Source organism: Momordica charantia (genome assembly GCF_013281855.1).
Source record: "Momordica charantia cultivar OHB3-1 chromosome 1 unlocalized genomic scaffold, Mcharantia_2.0 BLBB01000001.1, whole genome shotgun sequence".
Lineage (NCBI taxonomy): Eukaryota > Viridiplantae > Streptophyta > Magnoliopsida > Cucurbitales > Cucurbitaceae > Momordica > Momordica charantia.
In genome coordinates this window covers 1,641,641-1,662,139 of record NW_028275157.1, presented here as the reverse complement: position 1 = coordinate 1,662,139, position 20,499 = coordinate 1,641,641, and the positions used below count along the sequence as shown (strand labels likewise).

At 35.5% G+C, this 20,499-nt stretch overlaps 2 long non-coding RNA genes and 1 pseudogene across 2 annotated transcripts; all 3 read right to left on the bottom strand.

Annotated features, from left to right (window-relative positions):
• Positions 1-803: 803 nt before the first annotated feature.
• LOC148213068 (uncharacterized) lies at positions 804-1,918 on the bottom strand. Its single transcript, XR_015787728.1, has 3 exons — positions 1,577-1,918; positions 1,132-1,204; positions 804-1,045 (listed from the first exon to the last, which is right to left on the bottom strand). It is a non-coding gene; the product is annotated as an uncharacterized LOC148213068 (long non-coding RNA).
• Positions 1,919-9,321: 7,403 nt separating this feature from the next.
• LOC148213067 (uncharacterized) lies at positions 9,322-10,328 on the bottom strand (annotated as a pseudogene).
• Positions 10,329-12,972: 2,644 nt separating this feature from the next.
• On the bottom strand, positions 12,973-14,501 carry LOC148213066 (uncharacterized). Its single transcript, XR_015792155.1, has 2 exons — positions 13,405-14,501; positions 12,973-13,319 (listed from the first exon to the last, which is right to left on the bottom strand). It is a non-coding gene; the product is annotated as an uncharacterized LOC148213066 (long non-coding RNA).
• Positions 14,502-20,499: the final 5,998 nt, after the last annotated feature.

The following is a 20,499-nucleotide window of genomic DNA, read 5'->3' as shown; positions in this document are numbered from 1 at the left end:
AGAGTTGTCATTCCAGTTGTACCATACTTACATTTATTTATAGAATGGAGGCATTCATGTCCTATAATCACAGTATCTGATATGGCACGAAGAGGAACAAAGGCTGACTGAGCATCGGATTACTAAACCAATCACATTTTTTAGACGATTTGTGATTGATTTAGAAATAATGTTATAGGAGACGTTGCATAGACTTATAGGCCGAAAGTTAGAAACTAACCTTGGTTGTTTGACCTTCGGAATAAGAGCAATATAAGTAGTGTTCCAATTTCTGATATCACCCCACTGTTCAGCACTTGAAGACAAGCCGCCACTGTCTTAGAAACAACTATATGCCAATAAGTATGGTAGAAAAGAGCATGAAACCCATCGAGGCCAGGCACTTTTGGTGGGAACATTTGTCTAATAGCATGCTCAATTTCTTCTTGGCTATAAGGTGCCAATAATCTTGCATTAATCTCCGGGGTGATTTTTGTGAGAATTAGGTTCACAATTTCATCCATTTTTATAATATTAATAAATTAAAAGTTTGTACAAGTTTGATCCATAAATTTTTAAAATTATATCTGTTCCATACTAAAACTAAAAAAAGTTAATAGGTCTCTGGCCATTTAAAGTTGTCTTTTTTATTCTTTTGAGTTCAATAAAGTAGAGGTAGAGGAGCGAACGATTGATCTTTAGGAATCTTTAGGATGGTAATATGTACTTTATATCATTGGTATACTAACAATTACTCTACAGTGCTATTTTGTAAATTCAAGTTCAAAAACTAGTATGAATTACTTTTTGAGGTTATAGTATTGATGAAGTATAGTGCAATATATTGATTCCATGATATGTAAACTATTTTTGGGAGATAGAAAAGAAGCTTAAACTCCATTATTAGTATCCATGACTAAAATTTAGAGCTATATCAACCGATACGTTGCAGAATGTGAACTCATTTACAGTCCTTTGGGCATAACCAAATCGTCTGACCTCATAAAGAACTATCAATACCATCTTCGTTCACACGAGCTGAAACTCAACTGATCGGGGTATCTTCCTGCGCAGTTCAAATAATAATTATAATAATTATAACTCAAAATGTATCTGAAAAAAGAAAATTGTCATGTTGTAGCAAAGAGGAACCTGAATAGCATGCCCAGTATGTGTGACGACCACCATCTGAAACTTCCCTTGCATTTGACCAATTGTGAGTGTTCTGTCATAAAACATGAAACAATTTCTGAGGATAGCTACTTCAAATTTTCATAATTTTCTTCTACAGTCTGAAGTGAAAGTAATTAAAACAAAAAAGCACAGATGCATACCTGAGACACACATATGACACAACATAGATGCGGCAAGGATAAATTTCTTTAAAAATATAATTTTCTTAAGTATATATGACTTTTACTTATGCCAGGAGGAATTTCAAAGCAATAAGTTTATGCATTTTTATGTTTAAGAAAAAAAGTTTGATGTATTCTACTCTCATAATTTATTATTTTATCCTATATTTCTATTTATGTCTATTTCTTGTTACTTAACAAGTATTTGAGAGGTGTTTAACAAGTGTCAGATACATACTCACCATGTACCAAGAGTGATCAAACCAAGCCAAAAAATCGGTCCGACCAACTAAAACCGATCGAACCGACTTCAGTCGGTCGGTTTATGGAATGAGTCGATTGGTGTCAGTTTTTTACAGTGAAAAACCGATTAGTCGGTCTGTCGGCTCTTCCAATATCAAAGAAACCGACCGACCAACCGACTTATAAAAAAAGAATCCAAAGTTTCATCCCAGTATTCCACGAGAGGGAGAGGAGAGCTACCAGAAGATTGAAAGAAAAAGAGAGAGAGAGAGCTCCCAGAAGATTGAAGAAAAAAGAAGGATTGTAAGAGTAAAGAGAGAAATGAGAGAAGGAAAGTGGGAGAAAAGAAAAGAGGGGGAGAAATGAATTGGAAAGAGAGGGTTTTGAAAAGAAAGAATTCAATAATAAAGAGAGTGGTTAATATATAGCACGTGAGTGGAGAAATGGAAAAAAAAAAATAAAAATCGTTTCACATAATTCACGTGAATCATAATTTATATATATACTTATTTTTTATTTTTTCCTTTTTCTTGCCCATACGGGGCTTTCTAGGAGCCATTCCTTAACCATTTTTCAATTTCTATTTTTTTCCTGTTTTCCTCCCACTGTCGTCTTCTCTTTTCCATTTTCTTTCACCACTTTTCTTCTCTTTCTTTCTCCACGTTCTTCTCTTCCCTTTCTTCTCTTCATTCGTTCTTCTCCATCTTCTCTCTTTAGATCATGTCTGCATTTTAGTCACACCACCAACTATTTGGAGAAGTCCTTGTTTCGAGTTTAGTATCGGCCAAAAACCGACCAAATCGAGCGACCGAATAGTCGGTTGAACAGTCAATCTGTACAGAGAGATAAAAAAAATTCTCCGACCAACCGAAATCGACTAGGTTGGTTTTCGACAAACCGACCCCGACCGACCGATGCTCACCCTTACTTTGTATAACTAGTATGTGACAGTTGTTAGATATTATAAATATTTCGCCAGTTCTTGAGTCTTGCAATGCTTCACCATCACTTCTCCAACTTTAACCTAGTCTCTGAATGAAATGATACTTGATTCTAATATGTTGGCTTCTGTTGAAAATGTCTAATTTGTTCTTAAAAGACTTAGTCTTATAACTATTTTTAAAGTTGATAAATTTAGAGTATGTTATTTTTAACTTTACTATTTTTAAACCACTAAAAATAACATATTGTTCCTATATAAATAAAGACTTGTTTTTGTTTTATAAGATAGAAAGAAAAGCTTTTCTGAGCATGTTTATCGATTCCATTCGGCCTCGGTGAGTGCACGCCTGGGTTCGAAGTTGTGTTAACCTTGGGGAGCGATCGACAAACATACGATGTAGCACCATGGTCGTGTCGTAATAGCTTTCAGGGCAATGGCTTCGTCCACGACACAACAAAACAATGTTTTTCATCTAAATTCTCCTTTTATTTCCAACAATCTGAGAGCAATTAATTGGATGTACTTAGATGAAAAAGAAATTCATCGAGATACATAGTTAGTTAACCAACAGAGCATTTTTGTTACTGATGGAAAATTTGAGAGCCACTCTTAATCTGCAATTTATCAGTATTTATTTTTAATTTATTATTATTATTTTTACCTTTATCGAGTGTTGCAGATCTATGCCAAACTGCTCGTGCAGATAGACACCAGATCTCGTCATCATGCAACAGCACAGATCAGGTCGTTGCATCAAGTCTGGCCGCCGCGCGTGGGTCGCCGGTCACCGGATCTGTAAATGGAGTGGTGGTTTACTCATGGGTTGCAGATCCACACCAAATCTACTTGGTTGTGTTGTGTCGACACTGATTTTGATCTGATCGAATCGAAAAACTGTCGTACCGTCATTCATGTACAGATCTGATCAGATTTAGGTGTCGGGTCGCTACTTATTGAGACGCCAGAGGAAGCTGCTTTTGTTCGAGACGCCAGGGATTGGGGAGTGTTGCGCAACACATTGCCGGAGATCGATATTGGTGGGTCGTAACATCACTGTTTTGGGTGGCTGTGGAGGTCACCGAGAGATCGAGGTGTGCTGTCGTCGAACCTCGCCGGAAAGACGATGATTCACACTGCGTTGCAGATCAGGACGATGGAAGAACTTCTGAACATCGGATCAGTAGATCGAGACGCCGGATGTAACGTGCCAGATCTTGCCATTTTGCACGTGTCTGCTCATGGATCGAGTTTTCCCCATTGATCGTGTGGGTTACCGCAGATCTGGGTCTACTCGTGGGTCGAATTCGCTGGATCAATCGTGCCGGAGATCTGGGTATGCTCGTAGGTCGAGTCGTAGATCTGTTCACCATAGCCACCCGTGGTGTTCGTAGATCTGGATCGGTACTCGGGTGTTCTTGTGATGCTGGAACGAAGTCATCATGGGTCGAGTGGCGGGTCTGTTGGTCGGTGGCTGTTCGTTGTGTTCGTTGAGTCACCATAATCTGAGGGCGAATAGTAATGGTGCTGTTCGTTGTCTGCTCGTGGGTCTGATTGCGATGTTGTTGAGTCTTTGCCGGAACGTTGTCGTCGGGTCGCTGGACGTCGAACCACTATTGCAAAACTCAGACCGTCGCTAGTCTTGCCACCGCTGGTCTCGTCGGAGATAAGTGAGGGAAGGTGGTGGTGAGAGAAGGTGGAGGAGAAAATGATGAAGAAAAAAAGAATTAAAAGATTGATGATTCTGCAGCACGAAGAAAAGAAAGAGAAAGACAAAGAGAAAGAAATGAAAAGAAAAAAAAAAGATGATGATGGGTTGCAGTTGGAATAAATAGAAATTGAAAGGAAAAGAAGAAAAAAGGGAAAGATGTGATGGAGGAATGCTCCAAGATTATCCCTCAGACCAAGATAACGCAGTGATATGGAGTTAAAGCCCAAATTTTGAGTTTAGAAACACAGAAACATCTTCCACGAGGTGAAGTAGGGAAAATATGTGTGGGTGGACCAAATATGATGCAAGGATATTTCAACAATCAGAAAGCCACCAGCCAAACTATAGATGATCAAGGATGGGTGCATACTGGAGATATCAGATATTTCAATGAAGGAGGAGAATTATTTGTTGTGGGTAGAATCAAAGAACTCATCAAGTGTTATGGTTTTCGGGTTGCACCAACGGAGCTTGAAGCGCTGCTACTGTCTCACCCTCAAATGTTAGACGCCATTGTGATCCCATATCCTAATGAAAAAGCTAAGCAGAATTGTCGATTAGCCCAACACGTTTGAAGAGAAATAATTATTCGTAAATGCCACAATTGTGGGGGAGGCCACCAGAAAAATTTGAAAGAGGGAAGAATGGAAGCTGAACAGGTGAATTTCGTATACTATTATTGAGACTTGTGCGATAATAAAATGATAATATAATTTTTCATACATAAATTATTTGGCATAAATATGTTGATTGGTTATGTCAAAATTAAGTTGAAAATATTTGAATTGTTATTCTTCTCGCTAATTAAGTTTTATGTAGGCTGGTTTTTCCTATATTATGAGTATGAAATTTTTAAATCTCTTAATTTTCTGACAAGGTGTTTTAATAATTTTCAACTCACATCATTGTCATAAATTGAACAGGATATTTATTGACAATTTTGTGCATGAGTTAAAACAAGTTTCTCTATTTTCTTCTTTGTAAATTTTGCAATTATTTATGATAATTGAAAAAAGTACTACAGTTGTTTTGAGATGCAGCTTAAAGTTATGAAGAAGAAAAATAAGGTAATAAAATATCTCAATTTAAGTTTATCTTAATTTATGGGTGATTTAAGATCTTGCTTGACTGTAGTTGAATATATATTCTTATTTTGACTGAATATATGAAAATATTCATAATGAATATTTTTATTGTAAGTATGTTTATGATCTCAATAGGAATAAAATGTACAATTATATGACGCATAATTGTCGCTTTAATTTTGTTTTGAATGTTTTGTAAGTCATTCTTGAAGGTGAAATTTGTGAATTTATTGGTTAATTACATCTAATGTCAATTAACGATGAGATGTTGCTATTTAAATTATTTAGCAAATTTTGAAAAATTATTTTCTTGGTGAGGTTTATTGACATGATTATATGTATTTAAATTAGTTATTGGTAGAATAATGAATTTAAGATATGACTATAATCATGTGAAATTATATTCTCGTAACCACCTTCTTGGTTGAAAACAAGTGGAAATTGGTAAGGCTTACCTAAGTAATGAAGCTACGAATCCATAGCCCTATATTTTGGGTGGTCTATATAGACTTGATGGATGATATACGAAGTCTTCATAGCTCAATTTTGAGTTGTTTATTTGTGATAGACTTGATGAAGCAATAATGTGAAGGTGGGTCGCCTTCTATGAAAGAGTTAAAAGGTATCTTTCTAGAGCTTTCACGATGACCCAAGGTTTTATGTGCATGGTCATTAATAGCACTTGATTTATCTCACGGAATCGAAAACAGGGAATACAATGTGTTGTGGGGGTCTCAACCATAATTATTGGAAGTTTAAGAGGTAACTCACTTTCATTATTTAGGTTGTTGCCACACTTCACTATGCATTAATTCAAATCGTAACATATTAATGTTTAAGTTTATTTTCCTTCATTACTAAAAAATGTATATTTTAAAAACGAGTCAGTCATTCGTGAGGGATTGTTGGGAATGACTAATTGTCCTTAAAAGACTTAGTCTTACAACTATTCTTAAAGTTGATAAATTTAGAGTATTCTATTTTTAACTTTACTATTTTTTAAACCACTAAAAATAGCATATTGTTTCTGTATAAATACAGACTTGTTTTTGTTTTATAAGATAGAAAGAAAAGCTTTTCTGAGCATGTTATCGATTCCATTTGACCTCGGCGATTGCATGCATGGGTTCGAAGTTGTGTTAACCTTGGGGAGCGATCGGCAAACATACGATGTAGTGCCATGGTCGTTCCGTAATTGCTTTCAGGGTAGTGGTTTCGTCCATGGCACAAAAAAATAATGTTTTTCATCTAAATTCTCTTTTTATTTCCAATAGCTTCTTCCATAAAAGGTTGGATTCTTTGATAATGCAATGGCCAAACCATTATCACAAAATAAGACAATCTCTCCTCTTTGAGTACATTTCAATTCTTTCAACATCCACCTTAGCCACAAAGCTTGACATCCAGCTGCAGATAAAGGGATGTATTCTACTACAGTGGTAGAAAGAGCAACAATGGGGTTGTTTCTTCAATGTCCATGAAAAAACTCCCGAGCCAAAGCTAAAAACATAATCAGATGTACTTTTATGATCGTCAACATTACCACCCCAGTCACTATCACAAAAACCAACTATGATTCCAAAACTTTCTTGTAATGAATTCCAAGATTTATAGTGCCAAGAATGTAATGAAAAACTCTCTTACCCGCTTCCAAATGACTTATTTTCGAACTTGTCATGAATCTACTTAACATACTTATAGCAAATAAAATATTAGCTCTCCTTGCTTTCAGGTACATCAAACTTCCAACTAACCTTTGATATAAACTCGGATCAACTTCTTCTCCAGTCTCACCTTTGCTCAATTTCAAATTTGCATCCATAGACGTTTTATAAGGAAACACATTTTCCATTTTGAACTTTTTCAATAAATCACCAACATAGTTTTGCTGTGAGATAACAATCTCTCCATAATTTTGATTGACTTCAATCCAAAGAAAGTAATGAATGAGACTCATATCACTCATTTCCAATTCCATTTTCATGGAATTCTTAAAGTCATTACACATCAATTTATCATTTCCAGTGAAAAACAAATCATTGACATATAGTGAAACAATAAGAAATTTGTCATTCTTATCTTCCTTAACATAGAGTGCATGCTCATATGGACACCTTCGAAATCCCGTCTTTAAAAACAAATTGTCAATGCGACTTTACCAAGCTGTGGAGCTTGCTTTAATCCGTACAAGGCCTTTTTAAACATGTACATCTTTTGTTCTCCTCCTTTCACACAACACAGAGGTTGTTCAACAAATATTTCTTCCTTCAAGTATCCATTCAAAAATGCGAACTTGATAAAATTTCCACCCACTTTGAGCAGCCAAAGATAAAATCAATCGAATGGTCTCAATTCTGGTCACAGGGACAAATATCTCTTCATAATCAACTCCATACTCTTGCTTGTAACCTTTTACAACAAGTCTTGCCTTGTATTTTTCAACTTCACCATTTGACTTTAGCTTTGTTCTATACACCCATTTCACTCCAAGAGCATGTTTATTTACAGGAAGCTCTAATAACTCCAATGTTTCATTTATTTTTATGGCATCAATTTCTTGATCTAAGATCAACACTGGTAAATAATGCAAAATTAGCAAAATCATCAATTCTACTAGTAGAATTATAAATTTCTTGAATATCTCTCATTCTGCTTCGTGAGGTTTCTTCATCACTAGCGGAATTTTGTGTGAAGATGAAGATGATGTAACTGGCTGAATGCCTACTTGCTCCAAGTCTTGAATACCTCCACATTCATCCATGTTAACATGAAATGGACTTTCAGCTTCACAAGTTTCATCCCAGTTCAAACATTCATCTTCATTAAAAATCACATCTCGACTAATAATAATCTTTCTCGACACAAGATTATATAATCAATAAGCTTTGGAATTCTCACTATAACCCACCATGATACTTTTTTTCAGTTTTATCATCTAACTTGCCTCTTAGTCTATCTGCAATATGAGAATAAGTTATACTCCAAAAAACTCTCAAGTGACTAACACATGGTTTCTCACCATACCATGCTTCACAAGGAGTCATACTTGTAACACTTTTTGTTGGAGCTAGATTCAAGATGTAGGTAGAACATGCAACAACATCTCTCCAAAACTCATATGACATCTTTTTGGCTTTCTACATACTTCTAGCCATTTCCACGATTGTTCTGTACTTTCTTTCTGCAACTCCATTCTGTTGTGGAGTCATCCAGACAGTCTTTTGATGATGAATACCATTCTCCTTGAAAAAGTTATTAAACACTATATACTCTCCACCGTGATCAGATCTCAACGTTTTTATTTTATGACCACTTTGGTTCTCAACAAAAGCTTTAAAAGCTTTAAAACATTGAAATGCTTCACTTTTTTCCTTCAGAAAAAAAATCCACAATTTTCTACTAAAATCATCAATGAAGGTATGAAATAACGATTACCTCCGTTTGATACTGTGCGCATGGGACCACAAAAATTAGTATAAATAAGTTAAAGAGGTTTGGAGGCTCTCCAAGCTTTACCAATTGGAAACGAATCCCGATGGTGTTTTGCAAGAATACATACCTTATAAATATTTGTCTCATGGTTGATATTTTGAATACCTCTCACCATATGATTTTTGCACATATATGATTATGATTCAAAATTCAAGTGACCATATTGGAAATACGAAGATGATCTTTTACTATGCTAGTAAAGCAAGCAATTTGACCATATGTAAACTTCATAGGAAATATTTTATTACCCATCATTTTCACCTTCGCAATAAGAACATCACGTTGATCTCACCGCACAAACACCATCTTCAAATGAAACTTTGAGTCCTCGTTGGAGCAATTGACCAACACTTAGAAGATTACGCTTTAGACCCGAAACATAGAACACATCCACAATTCGTTTAGTGTCTTTCTTTGTCTTAACGAAAATATCACCTCGACCTTTCACATGTAATTTGGTATCATTACCAATTTTCACTTCACTTTGGAAAGATTCCTCCAAAGTAACGAATATAATACCACGTAGCCTCTTCAACATTTTCTTAAGCACTACATGCAAGAAACAGAACTCTTTCATCATTTTTCTCCTCCTTATGCGTCATGGTGGAATTATTATTTCCATCTCCATTTCTCAGAGACCAACAATATGGTTGAAACGGACCATACTTTTTGCAATTAAAACATTGGATGTGAGAGAAATTGTCACGACCACTTCCTTGGTTTTTACCAAAACCTTTTTCTCTTCCGCCTCATCTTTCTCTAGATGAAGAAGAGTTTTCTTGCTTGTTTTCATAACTCGCACCATTTCTATTGTCATAGTTTCTTCCACCTCCTCCACCACCACGACTACCACGTCTTCCGCGAGAACTGCCTCTGAAGGAGGTTTGCATATGGAAAGCTTCCTCAAGAGAAGTAACATCATGTTGTTTTACTCTAAGCTCATGGTATTGAAGAGAATCCATCAAACTATTTAATGAATATGTAGATAAGTCTTCTGATTCTTCAATTGCAACAACAACATGCTCAAACTTTATTGGCATACTTCTAAGAATCTTTTTTTATAACACTTTGATTGCTCTTTTCTTCTCCATTTGATCTCAAATTGCTGACAATCGCAAGAATACGAAGAAAAAATTTCTTCAACACTTCTAGTCTCTTTCATCTTTATGGAATCAAATTCAGATCTGAGGGCTTGTAATCTTACTATCTTTACCCTATCCTCTCCTTGATAGGTAGATTGCAAAATATTCCAAGCCGCCTTTGCAGTAGTAGTTGTTGAAATTATTTCAAAGATTCCTTCATCAACAACTTGATAAATAAAGAATAATGCATTCTTTTCTTTCTTACGATTCTCGCTCAACTCAGAAAGTTGATTCGTGAGCTCGTTTTGATTCTCAACTTCAACGAATCCTCTTTCGACAATATCCCACAAATCTTGTGAGCCATGTAAACTGAATACTCCATGGACTAATATTCTTCCCAATTAATTTAGGAAGTTGGGGCTGCAACATATTACCATTTGACAATATTTCTAGAACTAGCTCTGATACAACTTGTTGGGAACGAAGTCGGCCTTCACAACACAAATCAAGAGACAACAGAACAAGATTGTTCTCTTATTCACACTAAATTGGAGAAACAAGAACTTGTATTTTGAAAATGACTTTGCTTTCCTTGAGTTGATTACAAATAACAAATCCACACATATTTATACTAGTATGAAAATACACCAAAAGACAATAATAGTAAATATCAATACATGTGACCCTTCACTCATACAACATTCATCGATGTATCTAGTAATTCATGTATGTAATTAATTGTTAATTCATGTATTTGCAAAATGTCTTGATTAATTTTAACAGAATGCTACTGCATCTTCTCGTGATCGGTTTTCAACTTTGAATAATATTGCTGTGGATGGTTGTTGGATCGATATGGCAATATTAGAGTGGGGTGAATAGTGTTTTTATGGGTAAAACTCGAGTAGGACACGCGTTCGCTCCTCCGTAGGCTGGGGACCACTGACAGTTATCCCTTTCAGGCAGACATCACCGAGCAGGGCACGTGTCCACCTCTGAGGGGATAGGGGAGCACAGGCAGTTACACCCCCACACAATCGTAGGTAGGAAAACATGCTGTAGGTACGACGAGTACATTACACAGTCGCGGGCGACATGGCCAGAGTAGTAGGGTGGCGGTGCCACTCTGCACTTGCTGGAAGCGCGTTCCCCTCTGACGAAAAGTACAGCACGCGGCGCCTCTGTAAGTGAAAATAAAAGGAGGGACCTTCATCTTCACCAGACAAGTGAAAAATCTGTCACTAATACCTCTGGTGTCTATTCATATTTCCATTATGATCACTGACTTGATCGTCGGAGTGTTTTAGGCAGCACGTCGCTAGGCAGCAGACCGCACCGGCGTCGAGTATCATGGTTGCATGTCGCTAGCTCTTTTCGAGTCGGACTGCTCGTCCGTGTACCAGATGTCCCTCTACCAGAATTCGCAGTCAATAATGTTGAAGATCAATTTACTAAACTTTTTCGATTTTAAGCACCAATCAAATAACTAAATAAACATTTTAAGCAAAAATAATTTATGCACAATTTATAAGGACTGAAAATAAATATCCAAGATGAGCACAACATATATTTGCAATAAGTTGCAATAAATAAAAAAATATAGAGATAGAGAAAACGTCATACAAGAGATTTATAGTGGTTCGGCCAACCTTGCCCTACTCCACTTCCCGAGCACCTCTCGAGATTTTCCACTAAACATGATTCTTTATAGGTTCAATATAATAAACCCCACCTTTTGTTTGGAACAAAGATAAAAACCCACACTCCGTTCTTTTTCCTAGACGAAACCCAACTAAGTGTGCAAATACAAATTTTTTACACACAAAAACTCTCAAATAGTGTAGATTTACAAATTTGAACTCACAAATAACTAAATCCTCACAACAAAAAAAATTTAAAAATGGTTTGAAACTAAAATCAAATTGAGCTTCATAAGAAAGTAATGATGATGATGACGACGACGACAACAACAACAATAACCTCTTCGTTTTCATTTATTTTTTTAGTATAACATGTGGGATGGGATTCGAACTCATGACCTTTTGGTTACAGATATATGTCTTAACCACTTGAGCTATGTTCGGTTTGGCAGAGGGTATTCATTTTACTTATTAAGTTCATAAAATTTGATAAAATTAAAAGTATAAGTAGTATACAATATATCTTGAAAATTAGGACATAGATATAATGTATCAATCCAGATCTAAATACAAGTACACAAAATTATAAAATAAAGTTTTTTTTCTTCCTTCCTTCCTTTTGAGAATGTGGCATTACATAGAGGTGCACGTAGGGATTTCCTGTAACTAGGTTATATATTTTTTTGGAAAGGTAGATATGTTAAAGGCAAAAAAAAGGACGTCACAGCCCGAAGTCAAGGCACACAAATAGCGAGACATGCCCCACCAATAAAACACTATTGATTATATTCAAATTGACTACTTAAGAAGAATGTTGTTGGGTATATTTGATTTATTTTGAACGGAATAATTTGTGGGTCACAAACAATGAAAATGGTCAGATTACACCATTTCAAAATGCTTATTGTAACTCAATGAAAATAATTTGAAGTGTAATCCTTTCTTGTTAAGTCATAAAAAGTAAAACTTATCGTACACTTAAAAACGTGAACAAAAGATTTTGCAGATTTAATTTCGTTTGATCGGCCTTGGGTTGCAAAAGCGGAATATTTTTAGATCAATTTATTTGAGAATTGAGAGATTTCATTATGTTCACCAAGAGTTTAAATTTTCAATGACATGAGGAGAGAGTTATTGTACGACCTGTATGAGTTTTTCTTAGAATTTCAAACAGACCTTTTTGTTGAGTACCTTATATTAATTGGTGCTACATGTGCAACTAGAATATGCATACTCGGTTGCTTTCTAATATAAACCTAAAAACCGCCATCATCTGTTTGAGATGATGAAATTTACTGGAAAGCTATTAAGGAAAAGATCGAGGGACCTAACAATTTTTATATGATACAATGATTGAGCTACTTATCTTTATCACCTATTCGTTTTGAGATGAAAACCATAAATATTAAGATGGTACCCGAGCCCAATAAATTTAAATAAGTATCTAGTATAAAAGGTTCTTGAATTCAAAAGTTGAACAACCATCATATGTGATACATTAAACATAAGAGTAACTTTTGTAATTTACTCAATACATTAAAGTAAAAGTACCAATTGTTCCATAAACTTATTTCTTAAACTTTTAATCCCAAAAAGGAAATTGATTACTTGTTGGAGGCCACATTTTTGTTGCTGTCTTTTGAGTTAAGTTGATGAGAGTTGAAGTTGAAAGGGTTCATGGATGTGCAGTAGCACAAATTATCGTCACAGATACAAGTGTTGGGGTCAGTGCAATCACTTGGAGAATTGCATGTGTAAGAGTTTGCTTTCAAGTCCAATGATTTACCTGCTTCTGTAAAAACACACACTCATATCACGAAATGAACTAGCAATTTTTTTACAGTATAAATAAACTAAACTTTGTTACTAGTTTTTACCTGAACCAGATAAAGTCAGAAACAAGATCACTCCAACCAAGAAAGTGAACTTCATTGAGATCTTCTCAGCCATAATTATGGTATTTGGATGATTTTCTTCCTTCTTTCTTTCTTTTAGTTGTGGTTTGAAGATTTTGTGCTGATAATTTTGTTTGTTTTACTGTAGAAATCTTATATATTTGAGAAGTGCTCAGTAGATTCAACTAGAAAAGGTAATAAAATCATATGAAAAGATAAATATGGTATGGTTGTTCAAAATGGAAGGTTATGATATTACAAACAGAAAAACGTATATATGCATTATATGCATGGAATTAATTGGTGTAATTTGCATATTTCCACAAATTACTAAAGAAAAAAACAAACCACCAACTCACAAATTATTGTTTTTTTCTTTCTAAAATATAAAAAAGACACGCTTTTGGTATCTTTTAAGTCTTTTCACTCTTATGTTTGAATTTTTCAAATTCAATAATTTATTATTTATTTTTTAATTTGAAATTTCACTCTTTTTTAGGTGAAAATCAAGTTTTTGATATTGAACACACTTTTAATTTTGAGGTGTGAGGCTCGTATGAGACTAATATAAGCGTAGTTCTTTTGAGATTCCAATTTCGTAATTGTCCATATTTTTTTAAAAAATTCATATTTGTCTCGATGAAGTCCAACTGAAAATTACATGCGTTCCCATAATGATATATTTTTAATAAATGGACAAAAGAATATACACGGTAAAAGATATTTTTTTAAGGGGCAACTTGAGATATGGCAAAAAAAGTTAGGAAAATAAGCAAAATAGCAACAAGGTTTGAGTTTTTCAAACATAGCATTTTTTTTGCAAAAAAACGGAGGCCCACGTTCTAAATTACAAGTATACCCTGCAGGCCCGTACCAATAATAAATTACTTCTGATTGACTTCTGATATACTAATGATTGACAAATATACTCCTGATATATATGTGATATATGTTTGATATATATATGATATGAAATTGATTTACTTCTGATATAACTATGATATCTACTACTATAAGTGACATATAATTGATTGACTTCTGATATACTATTAATTTACTTATGATATAACTATGATTGACAGATATACTCCTGATATATATGTGATATATGTTTCATATACATATGATATGAAATCGATTTACTTCTGATATAACTATGATATGTACCACTAAAGGTGATATAGAACTGATTGACTTCTGCTATACTATTGATTTACTTATGATATAACTATGATTGACAGATATACTCCTGATATAACTATGATATATGTTTGATATACATATGATATGAAATTGATTTACTTCTGATATAACTATGATATCTACCAATTATTTTGAACATATTACCTCTAATATATGTTTTCTGATATACTACTAATATATGAAATAAATTTTTTTTCAGATAAAAGCAATGATACAAACACGAAAAATGAAATAAAAAAACATCGTCGAAAATGTTGATGTCGTTCGTCCCAAAAGACAACATAAACCAACGTCAAAAGTGTTGTCTATGGAAAAACAGAAAGCTTCAAAGATATTATCTTCGAAGACACGACAATCACCAATAACGAAGATTGATGTCGCAAGCTTTTACCTAAAGATTATACAAGAATGAAACTTACGCTTTTCTAGACTGTTGGAACTTATGCTTCTGGAACTTATGCTTCTTCTTTTATAGAATTTTAAGAATGATATTGTTAGTCTACTTTTGGTTTATGCTACTGGTTCGTTTTGATGTTTAAACCTTTAAGATTTTGGTTGAAGGACTTTGTTGCTGATTTGATATTGATGTTGATGTTGATACCCAAGAATGATGTTTAAACCTTTTAAGAATGACATTGTTGCTGATTTCGTTTTGATCTTTAAAACTCTAAATAAAACTTAATTGTACTATTGATATATGTACGATGTATACTTGATATATCACTGATATATTATTGATATACAGAAAAACCCTAAGTTTCTATTTACCTATAATTTCTAATTGATTTCTCATTCACAGTAATTTCGAAAATCACCATTGACGTTCACATTCACGTTCCTTTAAAGTTTTCTTTCTCATTTTTAGTAAGTATCGAATTTTTTTCTCATTTTCCATGCATGTAAATGCCTACTGATTTCTAATTAATCAAAAACAGAAGACAAATGGTAAAGTAGGTAAAATAGTGATATACTATTATACAACTGATATAGAACTGATTGACTTCTGATATACTATTGATTTACTTCTGATATACTAATGTTGTCAGATATACTCCTGATATATACGTGATATATGTTTGATATATAATAATGAAGCGATAACTGAAAAGGGCAATTTGGGAATACTGAAAATTTTAAAATTAGGATTTTCAAAAAAATGCTATATTTGAAAATATAAAAAAGACATGCTATTTTGCGAAATATAGAAAACTTATTATATGCTACCCATTAGAAATCCCCTTTTTTTAATTTGAAATAGGTCATTCGATGGAATAACTTGATTTAATTTCCTTCTCCTTATCAAACACCGATCTCTTTCTTTCTCCCTCATCGGACACGGTGAAAGGAACGATATATACTTTGTAACCAAAAATATATATTATACACCCTAATATTTAGTATATATCAATAAATGGTAGGTAAAATATAGGATTTTTTAAAAATAATATTGCATTAAATAAAAAAATGTTTCTTTTGAAACTTATTCCAAAAATAATACTTTTGAATTTAGTCCCCCACTTGGTCGTCGTGCCACTTTTAGTAGTTGGTCTGACCATAAGGTCATAGCACTTTATTGGCGTCACGTCTGATTTTTTAAAAAAATCGAGACATGGTCTTCTCCCTGGAACGCATCCCAAAATCGTTTCTTTACCGGACAACTTGGATTTTTAAGGAAATAATCAATGTTATTATATATTACAACGTAGAGATGGCGCAGTTTCTTCCTCTTCCTCATGGGTTCAAACCCTTGGAACGCATGTTTTTTTTCTTCTCCTATTAATTATTAACTTTTTAGTTATTATTATTATTTTAAAGCAATACACTGTTATTATTATTATTATATTTTATATATTATGATTATTTATTATTTATATTTTAATATATTTCAAAAAAAAATATTTTTTTTAATAAATTGCATATGCATTTCTTTTTTCTTTTTACTATTAATCACCTTTTTACTTATTATTATTATTATTTTTTATTATCTATTATTATTATTTATTATTATATCATTATATTTTATATATTATTTTAATAAACTGTATATGAAATATATATATAATTATTATAGTTTTTAGTGAAATCACCGTAATTATTATATATAATTATTGTTTAGCTGGATCATATTTTTTTGAAACATACATTCTAATATGATCTGGGCTGACCCAGGTAAAACGCCATAAGTAATCGACCTGGGCCAACCCAGGTCGGCAAGAGCCGGCCCACCTGCGCCGACCAGGCCTCGACCCCCAGGTATTCTCGGCCATTGGTTGAGAACGTTTCATGGTGCCTCTCTCGACTTTTGGGTCATCCGACCCAAACCCGTCTTGTCTTAACTCCCCATTCGTCATTAGGGCTATGAAGAATCATATGGGCCCGAGAGCCCAGGTTGGCTGAATACCCTAGGTTTAACTCATGCAAACCCTAATGGAATTAGGATTGAACGACTATATGTAGGAAGGAGGCCAAACACCAGAAGGTACGTAAAACATATCCTACACTCTATACTTGATAACCCGAGATCTAACTTAGGCATCAGAGCCCCATGTGGTAAAACCACACCGATCTTAGAGTGGTTTCATTTTGCAGGTTGCATTGGTCCCTTTTCATAACTAAAGGATTGGTGCGGGTTTGGGAGAATTCTGTGTAGCCAAATTCCTGTATCAACATTTAGTGTTGCCTGTGGGAACGATTACGAAATTCGAATCCAACCTGACCGAGATTAGCTCAGATCAGAAGAAGTTAGAATGGGGCAAGTCTACATGAACTTTTATGGGAGTCAATAGGGCATCGGGAAAACTGGTCGGTCAGAGAGAGTTTCCGATAAGGTGATCGACCACCAAGAAGAAATCCAGTCGAGCCCTGGTCATCAGCTGGATTCGTCCGCTCCTAGAATGGGAGAACCGACAGAGGAGGTGAAGTCTGTCCCTTTGACATCCAAGGATCAACATGTCAACATTGGAACCAAGTTAGGAGTGGAAGAACGAGCAAGTCTCATCAACTTCCTAAAAAACAACGCCGACGTGTTCGCATGGTCACACGAGGACATGTTGAGAATTGATCGGAAAATCATGGTACACCGACTCAACGTTGATGGGAATTGTAGACCAGTGAGGCCTTGAAATCTTACAAAGGTGACTTTCCTTACCAACTTCTCTCTGCAGCAAATCTTACAAAGGCCTGAAACTTCATGACGATTGGTAAACTGGGCAGTAGAGCTCAACAAAAATGACATCAACTATAAACCAAGGACTGCAATTAAAGGACAAGTTGTGGCAGATTTCATAGCAGAATTAACACACGGGAAACACCAAATCTGCAACATTAGTCCACAACTAGCTATGTGCGATGAGGAAGAGCAGCCTTGGACCCTTTATGTCGATAGATCTTCGAACCTCAGGGGCTGTGGAGTAGGATTTCTACTAGTCTCCCTAGATAGGGAGAGATTTGAATATGCACTACGATTCATTTTCCGTGCATCTAACAACAAAGCCGATATGAGGCTCTACTAACAGGATTGAAAGTCACCAGGAATATTGGGATCACGAATATACTGATCCTTAGTGATTCGAAGTTGATCGTGAGTCAAGTAAAGGAAGAGTTTCAAGCTGATGGACCACGAAAGATGGAATACCTAGCTCGAGTGAGAGACCAGCTCGACATGTTCTCGAAATATGAGATCAGACAAATTTTCCGCGCCAAAATGTAAATGCCGACACATTAGCTCGACTGGCAGCAGCCTATGAGACCGACTTGGGAAGAATCGTGCCAGTGGAAGTTCTGCCCGAGCCGAGTATAAAGATTCAGAATGTGATGGATATCAGTGAACAAGAGATATCAGAGAGAGAACTGGATGGATCCCTTGGTCAAATATTTAAAAGATGAGACTCTACCTAGTGAGAGAATAGAAGCCTAACAACTCTAGTGACGGGCAACCAGATATGTGCTCAGAGATGGAAACCTGTACAAAAGGAGCTACCCTCTCCCATTCTTAAAGTGTTTAGCACCAGAGGAGGATGATTACGTCACGAGGGAGGTGCATGAGGGTATATGCGACAATCACTCAGGAGCATGATCCCTAAGTCATAAAAAAGTTCGACAAGGATATTATTGGCCGGCCATGCTAAACGCAACACAATTGACTAAAAGCTGTGACATATGCCAACAGTTCGTAACGATACCTTAGGCAACCCTCTAAATAGCAAACATAATGAGTCCTTGGCCTTTCGCCCAATGGGAAATAGATCTCATTGGCTGTCGGAAAGGGCTAGACCAAGTTCGCGGTAGTAGTTGTTGATTACTTCACCAAATGGGTCGAAACTGAGTCTCTAGCTATAGTCACTGAAATGAAGATTACCAACTTTATCTGAAAAAGTATAATTTGTCGTTTTGGGCTGCCGTACACCATTATTAGTGATAATGGGAAGTAGTTTGACAATGCAGCATTTCAAAATTTTTGTATGGAGCTAGGCATCAAGCATATTTGTTCCTCACCAGCGCACCTGGAAGCCAATGGATAGGTCGAGAAAATCAACAAAATCATCAAAAGAATTGTGAAAACCAAGTTGGAAGAACTCAAAGGTTATGCGCGGAGGAGCTTCCCAGTGCATTGCGAGCCTATAGAACCACCCCGTGCACGTCCATCAGATAGACACAGTTTTCATTATCATTTGGTTCTGAAGTGGTTGTGTTAGTAGAAATTGGTCTCCCCTCTGAAAGACTAGATCAATTCAACCTTGCCAAAAATGATGGGTCCATACAACTCAACCTCGATCTACTGGAAGAACACCGAGAAGTGGCATGACTACGAACAGCAGAATATAAAAATCGGATCGCACGATGTTACAATACAAAGGTTAAAGAATACAACTTCAAGGAGGGTGACATGGTATTGAGAAAAGTCATGCCGAACACCAAAGATCAGACCAGCGGAGTGTTGGGACCAACATGGGAAGGCCCGTACGAAGTCATTAAAGTAGTTCGAGTAGGTACCCACGCCTTGGGAGATCAACAACGAAAGGCTCTGCCAGATCCGTGGCATGCTCAACATCTTAAGACATATTACCACTAGATCAGTAGTATCCTTCACTAATATAACGTACGCGTCAGACTTTAACTTTTGCTTGTTTCGGTAGATTAGGTTGTTTATGGTCCTCATCTGTTTATCCCTTTATTGTACCTGGTTCTTTATTTGAAATAAAGGACTTCAACATTCGAATTATAATTAGTCCCTTAGTACTTGAACATTTATGTTTATTCTAAACCAAACTACTAAAGTGGGGGGCTTGCCGATAGTTTATAGCTTGTCAAAAACTCAAACTAGGATAGGCCTAGAAGCAGGCCGACAGGTTAAAAGCCAGTCAATAAAGGCCCAGCCAGGTCAAAACGTAAAGCAGGTGAGCAAGAAACCGAGCCTAGGGTGCAAAGCCATTCGGCGAAAACCAAAAAAGTTAGAAACCCAAAGGTGTCGTCTCTAACCCAACTAAAAGTTAGATCCCCAGGCTAAAGGTTTAGCAAGTTAAAAACTAGGCGTAAAGCAAAGCCCAAGAGACTTGATCATGGCCAACAAAAGTATGGGAGCTAGAAAGGCCAACCCATGAAGCAATAAGCCAACAATGGCAAAGTGGATCGACGGAATTCAACCACTGGCCAAAGTCAAGCAAGTTAGAAATCCAAAAGTAAACCTGAATATAAAACCATTGGCCAAAGCTTAATGGGTTGGAAACCCAAGGTGGAACAACCAACCTAATTGAAATTTATATTTCGAGATGAGAAATACAAGAGTCAACTGTACAACATGAAAATATTGGAGCTATCTCGCGAGAAAGGCCACCCACGAGGCAACCAAGCGACATGTACTATCAATATAGAAGC